The sequence below is a fragment of the Panthera tigris genome, chromosome D4, assembly GCF_018350195.1.
Source record: "Panthera tigris isolate Pti1 chromosome D4, P.tigris_Pti1_mat1.1, whole genome shotgun sequence".
NCBI classification, from domain to species: domain Eukaryota; kingdom Metazoa; phylum Chordata; class Mammalia; order Carnivora; family Felidae; genus Panthera; species Panthera tigris.
The window spans coordinates 33,816,006-33,830,240 of record NC_056672.1 but is presented as its reverse complement, the minus strand read 5'-3'; the positions used below and the strand labels follow the sequence as shown (position 1 = coordinate 33,830,240).

Genomic DNA, 14,235 nt, shown 5'->3' with positions numbered 1-14,235 from the left:
TGAACTGACTGAGCCACCCAGGTGCCCCAACTTCATTTTTAATATTATAGTTCACAAAGGAAAAAAAAATGATACTTCCCTGTAATATCTTCCTTTAGTTTAATCCCTTTTCTTTTCTTTTTTTAAAAATTTTTTTCCAGTTTTTATTTGAATTCCAGTTAGTTAACATACAGTGTAATATTAGTTTCAAGTGTGAATTTAGTGATTCACTACAGGTGACCTCCGTAATACCATCACCTATTTAATCCATCCCCCACCCACCTTCCCCCCAGCCATTCTCAGTTCTCTGTAGTTAAGAGTCTGTTTTTGTTTGCCTCTATTTTTTTCACCTGTGTTCCTGTTTTATTTCTTAAATTCCACATATGAATGAAATCATATGTTATTTGTCTTTCTCTGACTTATTTTGCTTAGGATAGTACTGTCTAGTTCCATTCATGTCTTTGCAAATGGCAAGATGTCATTCTTTTTAATGGCTGAGTAATATTCCATTGTGTATGTTCTTTATCTATTCATTACTCCCTTTTAAAAGTGCCATCCAGCCTTCTGGAGATGACTGAGTAGGAGGACCCAAAGTTCATCTCATCACACAGACTATATTATTGGATAACACTCACGTTGGTGCAATAACCCAGAAAACAACATGAAGATTATCAGAACAGACTATCCACAGCTAAATTTAGAAAAGAGGTCACATACAAGAGGGTAGAAAAGATGGAGACCTGGTGGGAGCTAATTAGACCCACAAGACTGTCCACAGACAGGAGGGAGGCCAGGGTCTCAGAAAGGGAAGAAGACCAGACCCTCATTCCAAGCCCCTGAGGCATGAGGAACCTGCATGAAAATCAGAGGGGAATAATTTTGTGAGTTCTTACTATCAACAGGGCTTAACATCTGGAACTTTAAAAATCAACGGGCTTAGCTCTAGAAGCAGGAAGGTGAGAGGAAACTGAGTTCCCTCCCTTAAAGAGACAGTACAACAAACAGCCACTTGGAGATAAACCACAGAAGCAGTAGTTTTAAAATGACTGGGATATATGGGAGGGAGATTTGTTTATTAATCTCAGAGCATATGCTGGAGAGGCAAGGATTATTGGGAGACTTCTTTAGGAACAAAGGTTCTGGTGGCACCATTCCTCTACTCATCCTCTAACCCCGACACACAGACACCTGCAGGAACCAGTCCAGTGCTTACACTCAACCTAACTTGCTAATGGTGCACCCGGCCTCTGTGTTCTCCTGTGGACATGTTAACTCCAGCCTGACCTTGGTTCCAGGTCTTCTTCCACAGCCAATCTACACAAACCTTGCTAACACCATGAGCCAGCTCCTGCATACTTCTGTGGATCTGTCCCCACCAACTTTGCCCCCCTCCCATGAATCAGCATGGACCTTGCTGGCACCACTCAATGCACCCCCACATTCTCCTGCAGATTTGTCTCCTCCAGTGCACTCTTGGCTGGATCCCATCCAAAGTGATGCCATAAACTGACAGCAAACAGCTCCCAAAAGGGTTCGTACCACTCCAAGGTAACTCCTGATGTGGGGAAAGGAGTAGATAACCACACACACCAGTCTTACAGTGGCCCTGCCAGTGGGCTGGGGGCAGGCAGGGGGTCTGACTGCAGTTTGTACACGACAACGAAAGCTTCTCAGGGGACAACACAGGGAAAGCACCCTGAAGTTTGGTGCTACTGCATCTGTGGCAAACACCTGGTCTGAGTCAACTCAAGCCCAATGAGGCACTGGACTGGCCCACTAGCAACACAAAGACCAAACAGTGCCCACCGTAGTCAAACAGAGACATTGCAGATAACTGTACTGAAGTCAAAAGAAGCTCAGCTACAATAATAGGACACATATAACACATACAGAAGATACCTCTGAAGTGCCAGGATCTGATGAACAAGGTACATTGCAATGAAGGACCTCTTCTTTACAACGACACTACTTTCAATTGCAGGAGGTACAGCTGTTACATAGGAGTAGACACAGAGAGTTAGACAAAATGAGGAGACAAAGGAATATGGCCCAAATAAAAGATGAGGATAAGGTCACAGAAAAAGAGATCAACAAAATGGAGATAAGTAGTATGTCTGATAGAGTATTTAAAGTAATGGTCATAAAGATACCTACTGGTTTGTGAAGAGAATAGAGGATCTTACTGAGACTTAAACATAAAAAGGAAAGAGTCAGAGATGAAGAACTCAGTAACTAAAAAATAAAAATACACTAGGTGGATTAATTAGTAGACCAGAAGAAGCAGACGAATGGATCACTGCTCTGAAGTACTCTGAAAAGATCAACAAAATTGATAAACCATCGTCCAGACTCATAAAAAAGAGGTATCAATAAGCAAAAGCAGAAAGAGGAGAATTAACAACCAACACCACAGAAATACAAAGAATTATAGAAGATATTATAAAAATTTATACCAAAAAATTGAACAACTTAGAATAAATGGAAAAATTTCTAAAAACATATATATGTTTCTCCCAAAACAGAATCAGGAAGAAATAGAAAATTTGAATAGACTGGTTACCAGCAATGAAATTTAATCAGTAATAAAAAAAATGAAAACAAAACCAAAAAACTCCTAACAAACAGAATTCCAGGACCAGACTCTGCTAAACAGGTGAATTTTCCCAAACATTTAAAGAAGAATTAATACCCATTCTTATCAAACTATGCAAAAAAAAAAAAAAAAAAGGGAAAGCTTCTAAATGCAATCTGTGAGGCAAGCATTTTCCTGATACAAAAAACAAAAAACAAAAACAAAAACAAAAACACATAAAGACTAAAATAAAAAAGCCAGTATCTCTGATGATCATAAATACAAAAATCCTTAACAAAATATCAGCAAACAAAATTGAATAATACATTTAAAAAATCATTCACCATGATCAAGTGGGATTTATTCCTGAGATGCAAAGGTGGTTCAGTATTTGCATGTAAATCACTGTGATCCATCACATCACCAAGAGAAAGGGTATAAAACAACATATCATGTCAATAGATGCAGAGAAAAAAAATTGACAAGGTACAAGTTATGTTTAAGCCCTCAATAAAGTATGTCTAGAGGAAATCTACCTCAACATAATAAAGGCCATATATGAGAAGCCCACAGGTAGCATCATATTCCATGATGAAAAAAAAAAGAGCTTTCCCCCTAAGATCAGAACAACACAAGGGTATCAACTCTCACCACTTTTATTCAACATATACTGGAACATATACAACATATTGGAAGTCTTAGCAAGAGTAATCAGACAAGAAAAAGAAATAAATGGCATCCAAATTGGTTAGGAAGAAGTAAAACTTTCACTGTTTGCATATAACATACTATATCTAGAAAACCCTAAAGACGTCACCAAAAAACTACTAGAAATAAAAAAAATAAATCAGTAAAGTTGCAGGATATAAAATCAATACACATAAATTCATTGCATTTCTATACACTAACATGTAGCAGAAAGAGAATGAAGAATACAGTCCCATTTACAATTGCACAGAAATAATAAAATTTCTGGGAATAAACTTAACCAAGATGGTGAAAGGTCTGTACCCTGAAAACTATAAAACATTGATGAAAGAAATTAAAGATGACACAAACAAATGGAAAAATATTCCATGCTCATGAATTGGAACAACAAATATTAAAATGCCCATATTACTCAAAGCAACCTACAGATTTAGTGCAATCCTTATTCATATACCAACATCAGTTTTCACAGAAATAGAATAATCCTAAAATTTGTATGGATACACAAGAGACCCCTAATAGCCAATGCAGTCTTGAAAGAGAAGAACAAAATTGGAGGTATAACAATCCCAGATTTGAGATATGTTATAAAGATGTAGTAATCAAAACAATATGGGACTGGCACAAAAATAGACACATAGATCCATAGAACAGAATAGGGGGTCTAGAAATGAACCCACAATTATATGGTCAATTAATCTTAGACATAAACTCAAGACTATGCAATAGGAAAATTCTCTTCTACAAATGGTGTTGGGAAAACTGGACCACTTTGTTACACCATACACTAAAATAACCTCAAAATGAATTGAGGACTTAAATGTGAGACGTGAAACCATAAAAATCTTAGACCACAGGCAGTAATTTTTCTGATATCGCCCAGAGCAACATTTTTCTAGATATGCATCCTGAAACAATGGAAATACAAGTAAACTGCTGGGACTACATAGGAATAAAAAGCTACTGCATACTGAGAGAAATAATTAACAAAACTAAGAGACAACCTACTAAGTGGGAGAAGAATATTTGCAGATGACATATCCGATAAAGGGTTAAGTATCTAAAATATATAAAGAACTGATACAACTCAACACCCCTGAAACAATCCAACTAAAAAATGGGCTGAAGACATGAACAGCCATTTCGTCAAAGATATACAGAGGGCCTACATGTGAAAGATGTTCAACATCACTCATCATCAGGGAAACACAAATCAAAACTACAAAGAAATGTAACCTCACAACTGTCAGAATGGCTAAAATCAAAAACACAAGAAGCAAATGTTGGCAATGACATGGAAAAGAAGGAACACTTGAGTACTGTTGGTGGGAATACAAACTGGTGTAGCCACTGTAGAAAGCACTATGGAGCTTCCTCAATAAAATTTAAAATAGAATTACCATATGAGCCAGTAATTCCATTACTGGGTATTTACCCAAAGAATACAAAAACACTAATTTTGAAAGATATTTGCACCTCTATGTTTACTGCCGCATTATTTACAATAGCCAAATTATGGAAGTCATCCCAAAAAGTAGACTCTTAACTGTAGAGAACAAGCTGATGTTTACCATGTTGGTGGCGGGATAGGCCAAATGGGTGAAGGGATTTAATAGTACATTTATCATGATGAGCACTGAGTTATGTACAGAATTGTTGAACCACTCTATTATATGCTTGAAACTAATATAACACTATATGTTAACTACCCTGGAATTTAAAAGTAAAAAGGGTCATGTAATCAACCTCAGCTAGTCAGTGAAATGGATCATTGGTTCACATAGCATGGCATTGTCCTTTGAAATCATGCATGCACTGTATAAAATACTCTCTGCAATTAAGTGCCAATTCATTGATTGTTCTAATTAAGAGCCTTATTTCTTCCCTTCTTTTCACAAAAATTTACTGTGAATCTTATAAAAACTGTGTCAGTGCTGAAAATGTAGAGATGACAACTCATCTGTATCCTAAAGCATTCTAAAATATGTATAAACCCAGCTTATTACATTTATCGGTCAAGATCCACAACAAGAGTACTATAAAACAGTAGGAGCAGAAGATCATGCCTGAAATATACTAATCTCTAAAAGACTAATTCTATGTAATTTGAAAGTTACTCTTTTGCTTTTGCTTTTACTCAAGATATTTAGTAGATTAGAATTGCGTGGTAATGCTGTTGAAGTCAGTATTTTGTTGAACAATTGCCATGTGCAAAGATACTGTAAATGGCATTTGGGGATGGAGAGTAGAGCACGATCAGTCCTGGTTTCAAAGAATTCAACATTTAGAAATAAATGTTGAAATGTTTTAGCCGTTGTGATAATATTCCAATTAACACTGCATAAGTACAATACTGCTACTTTTCTACTTATTAGCCCATATGTACACTATAGCTTCAGATAGCCGAGTCTCTACAATCTCTCTTTATTTTTATTTTTTATGTTTATTTATATTTTGAGAGAGAGAGACAGAGTGTGAGTGGGAGAAGGGCAGAGAGAAAGGGAGACACAGAATCTCAAGCAGGCTCCAGGCTCTGAGCTGTCAGCACAGAGCCCCACACGGGGCTCGAACTCACCAGCCATGGGATCATGACCTGAGCCAAAGTCGGACATTCAATCGCCTGAACCACCCAGGTGCCCCTACAATCTCTTAATAAATAATTAGAATATTTGTTGTGTTGTCAGCCTAGAGAGATTTTTCTGAGGGAGTTTTATTTGGAGGACTTGCAACCATTAGCTTGAATTATTAATCAAGTTATAATTATAGCTTTTCATATAAGATATATACACAATAAAGTTATATGAAGTACAAATATTAGCTATGTTTAATAGACACAGTATATGTAGGAATTGACAGGCCTCTGAGCAACAGCATCTTCAATTGATTATTTAAGGAAATAATTTGTAAATGTCCTCTAACTCCTAGTAAAATATCATAAATGACCCTGTGGTTTTGCATGGAATTTCATATGATCTTATGCATGTTTCAGGGTAAATGTGTGTCATGGGATAACTTCTGGCAGTGCTTTATATATGCCATTGTTTTAACATAATCATCGGCAGATTTCAAGTGAATACCGTATGTACAAACCTTGATGAGTTAGGACTCTAAAGTACAACTAAATTAATTATAAAATCCCAATCTTAATTATCATTATATCTGCTCCTGTATTCATCAAATGTGTATTGTATATTCAGAGAAAAGGAAGATGAAACCATGAGAGTAATCTCAATTAGGTGCAGAGATTGATATGGAAAAATAGGATTTCAATAGAACTGGCATTCTCAAACATCAGTATACATGAGAGTCACCTGGAAGTCTTTCTAAAACAAAGATTGCTGGGTTCTATCCCTATAGTTTCTGAATCAGTAGGTCTGGGATGGGACCCAATAATTTATATCTCTAATAAGCTCTCCATGCTGCTGAGGCTGCTGCTCTGAAACCCTCTTTTACAACCACTTCAGATGAGTGTAAGTAGAATGATAAAGATGTATTGAAGGTGCTTCCAGAGTAGAAACATGATATCCTCAATCTGAGAAGTTAAGGAGACTTTTGAAAGGAACTAACACTTGAGTTAAGACTTTAGTACCTCTTGGACTTTTCTAAGCAGGTAAGAGTTCAAGGTATTCCAGGCAGAGAATGGTATATGCTAAAACAATGTGGTATATTCTCAGACCTCTAAAGTAGCTCATATTTGGAATGCAAGTCATGCTGAGGCACATGGAAAAAAGGAAACGGGAGAGGTTGGGGTAGCTTCTGAAGGAAAAATATTTGAATCAGGAAAATCCTAGTGAAATATTTCCAATTCTGAAAGAAGGCTCTGGCTGCAGTGTGGAGGGAGAATGGATTAGTGAGTTCAGTACTGAAGTTAAAATACACAATGATGAGGATCCAGACTGCTCTAATGATGGTAGGGATGAACAGGGGAAAGACATGTGGTGACTCAAAAAATAGCATCTATGTTAATTGAATATGGCCACTAAGAGATAAAGTCACTGAAGATACTTTGTGGGTTAGCCTGCTGGTTTGATAGCCGTTGGCATGTTCTGAGATTAGGCCTGCAGAGAAGAACATATATTTGTGGGGGTTTGGTGGTGGTGAATAATTTGAGTTTCACTCTGTGAAACTTGCATTTAGAAATGTTCGGGAAAGGGACATGAGTATAAAAATAGGGATTATTTTGTTGCTGTATTAGCCTTGCTACATATATTAATGTAACACAAAAATATGAATATACTTGTATCTATCTGCCTAGACACAAAAAGAACTACACATAACCCTAATTTAATTATATGGCCTCAATATTCAGAAATTCTGTTTATTTTAGCTTTACAATATTACTTAGAAAATATCTAAAATCTGAAATTTTAGAAAACATCAGAAAGGATGTAAAGCATAATAGGTAATCATTAAAAATTCAGATCATGAGCCTAAAGCGACCATCATTTCCCCCTGCATATATCGGTCTATCTTGGAAGCCTGCCTGAAATGCAGAATAATTCCAGTAAGTTGGAAATGGCACTATAACAAAACTTAATATCATGTGTTTATAGTTATTATAGATATTGACATTACTTTTCACAAACATGATAGAATCAAGAATTGCTGCAGGTATTACGTGCCAACAATTGGTTGAAAAGTGTGCACATTATATTTAAGAGGAAGGAAAAAAACAGCCTTCAGTAATCTTCCAACATTTCGGGATTTGGTGTTAGAAGGGTAAATAATTTGTGCAAACATTATCCTTTTCCAGGCTGCATGCATGCTAAATACTACCCGTTACAACATTTGGGGATTCTAAGGCTGTTAGAGATGTCTCATTTCTGAATGTAAACTGACCCAGGTGATTTCTTTGCTGAATTCTCTGCAGCTCCTTTCCTGTCGAGCAGAACTGCGCCCAGACCTCAGCCCTGTGAGCAACCATCCCTAGCTAAGCTTTGCGTCCTTAACCTAGCAAAATGTTTAGCACATGGTAGTGTTTTAGCTTAATAGATACTTTAGTTAAATAAATTCTGGTTAATGTGCTTACTGCTCAGAATCACATTTGTTGCAACCATTTTCTGTTTGTTTTTGAAACTTGAACTCATTTAGAAACACTGAAAAGGCACTTTTTTTTTCCCTTTCTGAATTACTCTTGAGCAAAAGGTATGCTTACTTTTTTTCCTTGCATTTTAATGGAAGTTTTGTGGACCTAATCACTTTATTACTGCTCACAACCTAAATACATATGTCTCCTCTGTAGCCACAACTTTAGAAAGAGCAGTCCAGATTGACATTATCATCTGATAGAGGCAGATAGGATGAGGGGAAGGACAGAGTAGCAAAGTATGCTTACTAATCTGTAACTTATTTTGAAGAATTCACTGAAACCAGACAAAAGTAGCTGAACAGTACATGTGCATGTGTGTGTCGGCCAGTCTACAGAGAGCTGTGTAATGAATTTGGTCTACTCTTAGAACTGAATCCCTGCTTTTTCTATCAGAACTCCAGGGGAGGGGTTAAGGAATGAGGAGAAAGAGAAAGTGAAGGAGCATCTCAAAACTTGAGGGTGTTGGTTCTGTGAACTAAATTCAGTCAGGTGTTGCTTGGCATATACCAATATATGATCCTTCTCTCTCTCTCTCTCTCTCTCTCTCTCTCTCTCTCTCTCATCTTCACATGCAGTGTGAGTTACCAACTGGAAAAATCTAGCACACTCATGCTAAATGAGACCTGTAGTATACATACTAACTTTAAAAATGTCATTCTACAAATTCAGAGTTTGAGATCTACCCGTTTAGAATCTAAGTTATGGAACAAGTATTCTCAAAGTATAACAATAGTTCTATAAGCCTTCTGATGAGGAGTGGTCTAATTGTATCGCTGTAATAAAGTAAATGACCAGATTATCCCTGTGACTTTATTGCTAAAGTTGGATTAATGTGCTTTCACTTGTCTTTGTATAATATTGATTTCTAATTAATGAAAGCACTTCCTCCATTGGACATGCATATTCTTCTATTTTAAATGTATTTTTAAATTTTTGACTATTTATGAAAGTCAGCATATGACTCTATTTTATAAGATTGTTTGGAGTTCAGCAGTGAGTGATGTAAATGAGATTGACAATTAATTGAGCAATTAATTGAGTCTTAATAGCTCTAGGGGAAGAATGAAAGTATAGTGAAAATGGATGTTTATTTCACTGAATGGAGGAAAATGTAAAGAACCCACAGGAATCTGTGCCTTGAGCTATAAAAGTAATAACAAAATATTTGCAAGTTTAAGGATAATACTTGTCTCATAAGTTTTCCTTTTGCTGTGTAAAAACCCCTAATACATTGAATATTCCCTAGGTGCTTTCAGACTGCTGAGATTATGAAGCTTTAATGGACATTTTATTATTTAATGCCATTTGGAATTATTTAATTCATTATTCATTATTGAATAATGCTCAACAATTTTTAGGGTCTCTTAAATATTGTCATCATGAATTTAAGATGGTCAAATAAATATATTAAGGGAGGAGAAACAATGTTATAACAGCTATAGTAGTAGATAAGGTCCAAGTTGAATACTTTATAGTGACATTTTTTGGGAAGTTTGTCTCTTTGATGCTACCAATAGAATATTTATTATAGCTTATTGTAAGTTATTAATGTTTTATTGATTATTTCAGAAATTTTAAGAAGCAGCTGCCATTTTCATTAGATCTTCTCTTAATATCATTTGAGGCAGGTTTCAGTCAGAAAGACTAAAACTGCACAGTAGAGCATGTCCTTGGCAGTATCTGTAGGTGTTGGTAAGTTTTCACAGGACTTGAGATGGAATCTGAAGCGTTATTAGAGTATGTAATAAATGGTCTTGTACTGAGGAAGGTTGGGGAATGACTCTGGAGCTGCCATTTCTGCAAAGTATTGGCAAAGATAAGAATGAGTGATTAGTATTACCATCCTCGCTCCTAAATGAAAGTTAAAATATTCATTAGAGCAGTTATTGTCTGCCAAGTTCATGTACACATGAATTCTAAAATTATTCTATTAGAATTAAAATATAAACAAAATGTAAATATTACCCTCATTCATATTTTAATCGTAATATTAAACAGTACATACAAAATGTTCTGCATAGATGAAAAATACAGAACTAATAATAATGTTCTATAAATATTCCCAATGCTTTTTACTTAGGTTGTACAAATTATGCAGTATTGTTAGGGGAGATATTTCCATGTTACAGACAGGGGAAGTGAAACAAAGGCAATTTTCATGAAGATTAGAAATATGGTTAATAATCTAGAAAGATAGCTCCATCTATTTTGAATAGGGGGAAAAATGTGTTAAATCAGTTTTAAAATTGCCGAGACTTACCTGGCTGATTGCCGTGGACCCACAGTGAACTGAACTGACTTTTGAAGACTGTTTGCAGCTCTGTATTAAATGATATAGAGGAATAATCTTGTAATACTCCAGAAACTGAACTTTGTCTTCATTCTGTTGAAATAATCTAGTATTTCTAGATTATTTTGAGGCTGTTTGTCTACTTCATTTCTGGCATAAGTAGATTAAACATATAATAGAATAAAAAAGAATATCTTTAGTAGCAGCAATAGTTTTCTTAAGTTGCATGAGAATGAAAAATATTTACACATGATGCTCTAGAATTTTGAAACGTAGTTTAACCTAACAAGAAAATCCCAAGGTATTAATGCCAGAAGCAACAGCAGCACAACAGAACAAAACAAATAATAAAGCCAGGACAAGCTATATCTTTTTGACGCACAGTCCAAAATGAAAATATGGAGCCCCTTGTTCATGATTTCTTAAAAATTTAAGGATGGAAACAGGAGGGCATTAAACCAGGTATGGGCCCTCTGTGACTGCACAGGATGTGCACCCATGCAGCAACCCTGAATAAACCAACTCATGGAAAAATGTTATCCTTACTCAGTGGCCAAAGAAATGCAAATTATTGGAGCACCTGGGTGGCTCAGTCCTTTGAGCATCCGACCTCAGCCAAGGTCAGATCCTAACATTCTGTGGGTTCAAGTCCTGCATCAGGCTCTGTGCTGATGGCTCAGAGCCTGGAGGCTGCTTTGTATTCTGTCTCCCTCTCTGTCACTCCCTCTTTTGTTCACTCTCTCTGTCTCTAAAAATAAATAAATAAAACATTAGAAAAATAGAAATGCAAATTATGGAAACATTGCTATATATTTACAAAGGAATCATACCATTAAGTTAGCACTGAATTACATTTTAGTATTTAATTTTAACACTTAATATCAACATGTTAAAAGGACAATTCCCACTTGCTATCTGTTCATGCCTAATGATAGGCCTAGAAGTAGCAACACATAGTAGGAGGTATAAAACACTCCTATACTTTAACTTTGTTTTCTAGCCCTAGGAGTTTAAATTACAGAGGTAATTCGATGAAAACAGAGGTAATTCAAAAGATCCATGGACAAAAAATATCTAGTATAGGAATTGCTGTAATGGTAAGAAATTACAATCGATCTAAATGTATTCAGACAGAATAATAAATTATAATATATCAACGACTTTGAACATTAGCCATCTTTTAAAATGTTAACCTTCCAATATGTTGAAGTTTTGGAAATATTTATGACATGTAAAAATAGCATCATACAAACCAGTATGGGCATAGTACTATGTTGAATAACTAGTAATATAAAATATATATATAATGTGGAAATATGCAAAAGATAAAAACTTATGTTAGATGGTGGGAATGTTGCTAATTGTTCTTTAATTGTTTTTCAAGCCAAGCAGTATACATGTAATTCAGAAGGGTCTACTCAAGACTTCCTACTAGGTTTTTATCTAATCTGTTTTGAATGTCTCTAATGAAGAGGACTCAAGTACCTCTCTGAGTGGTTATTCGATTACCTAATTCCCCTTGTAGAATGTTTTGTTATCGTTAGTCTTAATTTCTCCCCTTTTTAGCATTAGACTATCATTTTTCACGTCAGTCTTTTATTACCATTTAATAATATACTTGTATAGTTCTTACAAATTCCTCATAATTGCTTTTTTTCCCCCCCTCACTGGGTTCTTTCCTGAAGTCATTTCTTATATGTAATGGCCTGTGGATGCAAGGCAAAAAGTTTTATTTCTCTGATGCTATTAAAAAGTAAGGACATCTAGTCCCACATCATAAGGCTAGGACTTCTTATGTTAGAAGAATATTATGGAAGCTTTTGAGAACGGTTTGGTATTGCTTTCTGTTATCTTGAAGAGCCCTTTGGGATTCTCTCCTGGCTCATAACCATTCTGTTTCAGTTTCTTTATCTGTAAAATTAGGTTCTTGGTCAAAGCTATACCCAGTTTGTGACTAACTGAAGATATCAGTCCAATTTTGCCAATATCCAGAACTTGCCTATTATATTTAAGAAAAGAGTTCATTAAATACTACAGCCACCTGTTGATAAATTATTTGAAGAGAGCATTTTGCTCTGTAGTCAAGCTTTGAGTTTTCCACCTTGAGGTTTAATTTCTGATCACCGCTGTAGACTTTATTTTTGTTTCCACCAACTTTACTTCTTTCGCATAATTTTCCTGTGCCTTGGAATCAGCCTGAAGGAGACCATGACTAAGAACTGTCACCAGAAACTTTCCTCTCTTGGTATTCTGGATGAGTTTTGACTTCATGTTTATAGCCTTTTATCAGAGCATGCTCCTGAAGAAATGAGAATTTCTTCAGCTTCCAAAAGCTGTTTATTTATACAGATTCACGGGATTGAATGCTTTACTATAGCAACAAGTCACAGCTGTTACTATGAGTTTCCCTTAAAACAGAACAAAGCAAAGAAAAACTGTACTATTCATCTAATAATGGTTTTCTAAATCTAAAAAAGAGATACTTTCAGAATAATTTCCAATAGCTTAATTTTCATTCCCTTCTCCTCAGCCAGGTGTAGGAAGGAGACCACTGGTTTTGAGTTGCTTAACTCTGCAAAATGTTTATCTTGCATATATGTTTGTGTGTAGATTCTATAAGGGAAAACCTCATGCATGATTTTATAGTGTGGTGTATTCCAGAGTTTAGAATTCTGTTATCGTTTTTCTTAATTTCTGCTTAGTTTATTGCCATTTTTAAAGTATATTTATTTATTTTGAGAGAGAGAGTGAGCAAGCAGGAGCAGGAGAGGAGCAGAAGAGAGGGAAAGAGAGAATCCCAAGCAGGCCCCTCACTGTCAGCGTACAGCCTGATGCAGGGCTCAAACTCACAGACTGAGATCATGACCTGAGCCAAAACCAAGAGACGGACACTTAACCGACTGAGCCACACAGTCACCCCAGTTTGCTGCTATTTAGATATCTGAAGTTGAACGTTACAGAAAGTAGAGTGTAACTGTTCACTCTAAAGCTTGTTGTTGTTGTTGTTGTTGTTGTTGTTGTTGTTGTTGGAATCCACTAACCTTGCCTCTGCACTGAGCCTTGAAACTCTTGGGTATTTACCAGGCAGAGTTAGAAAGTCAGTGGTAGAGAACAGTAGTAGGAAAGTCTTAAAAGAGAAGTTTCCTAATGACAAGGAAGCATAACTTGTCCTACTCTACTGATAAACACCAAGTGGGTTTATTGCTCAAGGTAAACATTTATAGGTGGAATATGCTATGGGAAGCTGTGAGCAGGAGTGCTCTGTGACAGCTTGGTGCTTTTATGTGTTAGCCTGTGGAAACGATCCCACTTCTGAAATGCTTCAAGAGTGTTTAAGTATAATGGGCTTTGTACTGCCTGCCTGGTCTGTACCCTGTAGAGCGCACTCAGCCCATTCAGCTTGAACTCCATTTTATCTAGCTCTTTATCCATTAATTTTCTCCTGACCTTGGGCATAAAATATATGCGCTTTTTATGCTGTGGCGCTTTGTGCAGACAAAGAGGAATAGCATTACCTATCCATCACCATTATGAATGATACAGCTTAAAACAAACACAGGTCGGAGACAGATATTTTGAGAGTAGATTTGTATTGAT

General features: G+C 36.1%; 1 protein-coding gene across 3 annotated transcripts in view; it reads left to right on the top strand.

The window, feature by feature from the left end:
* PTPRD (protein tyrosine phosphatase receptor type D) overlaps window positions 1-14,235 on the top strand; it is a 521,791-nt gene that overhangs the window by 267,810 nt on the left and 239,746 nt on the right. The window lies entirely within an intron of this gene.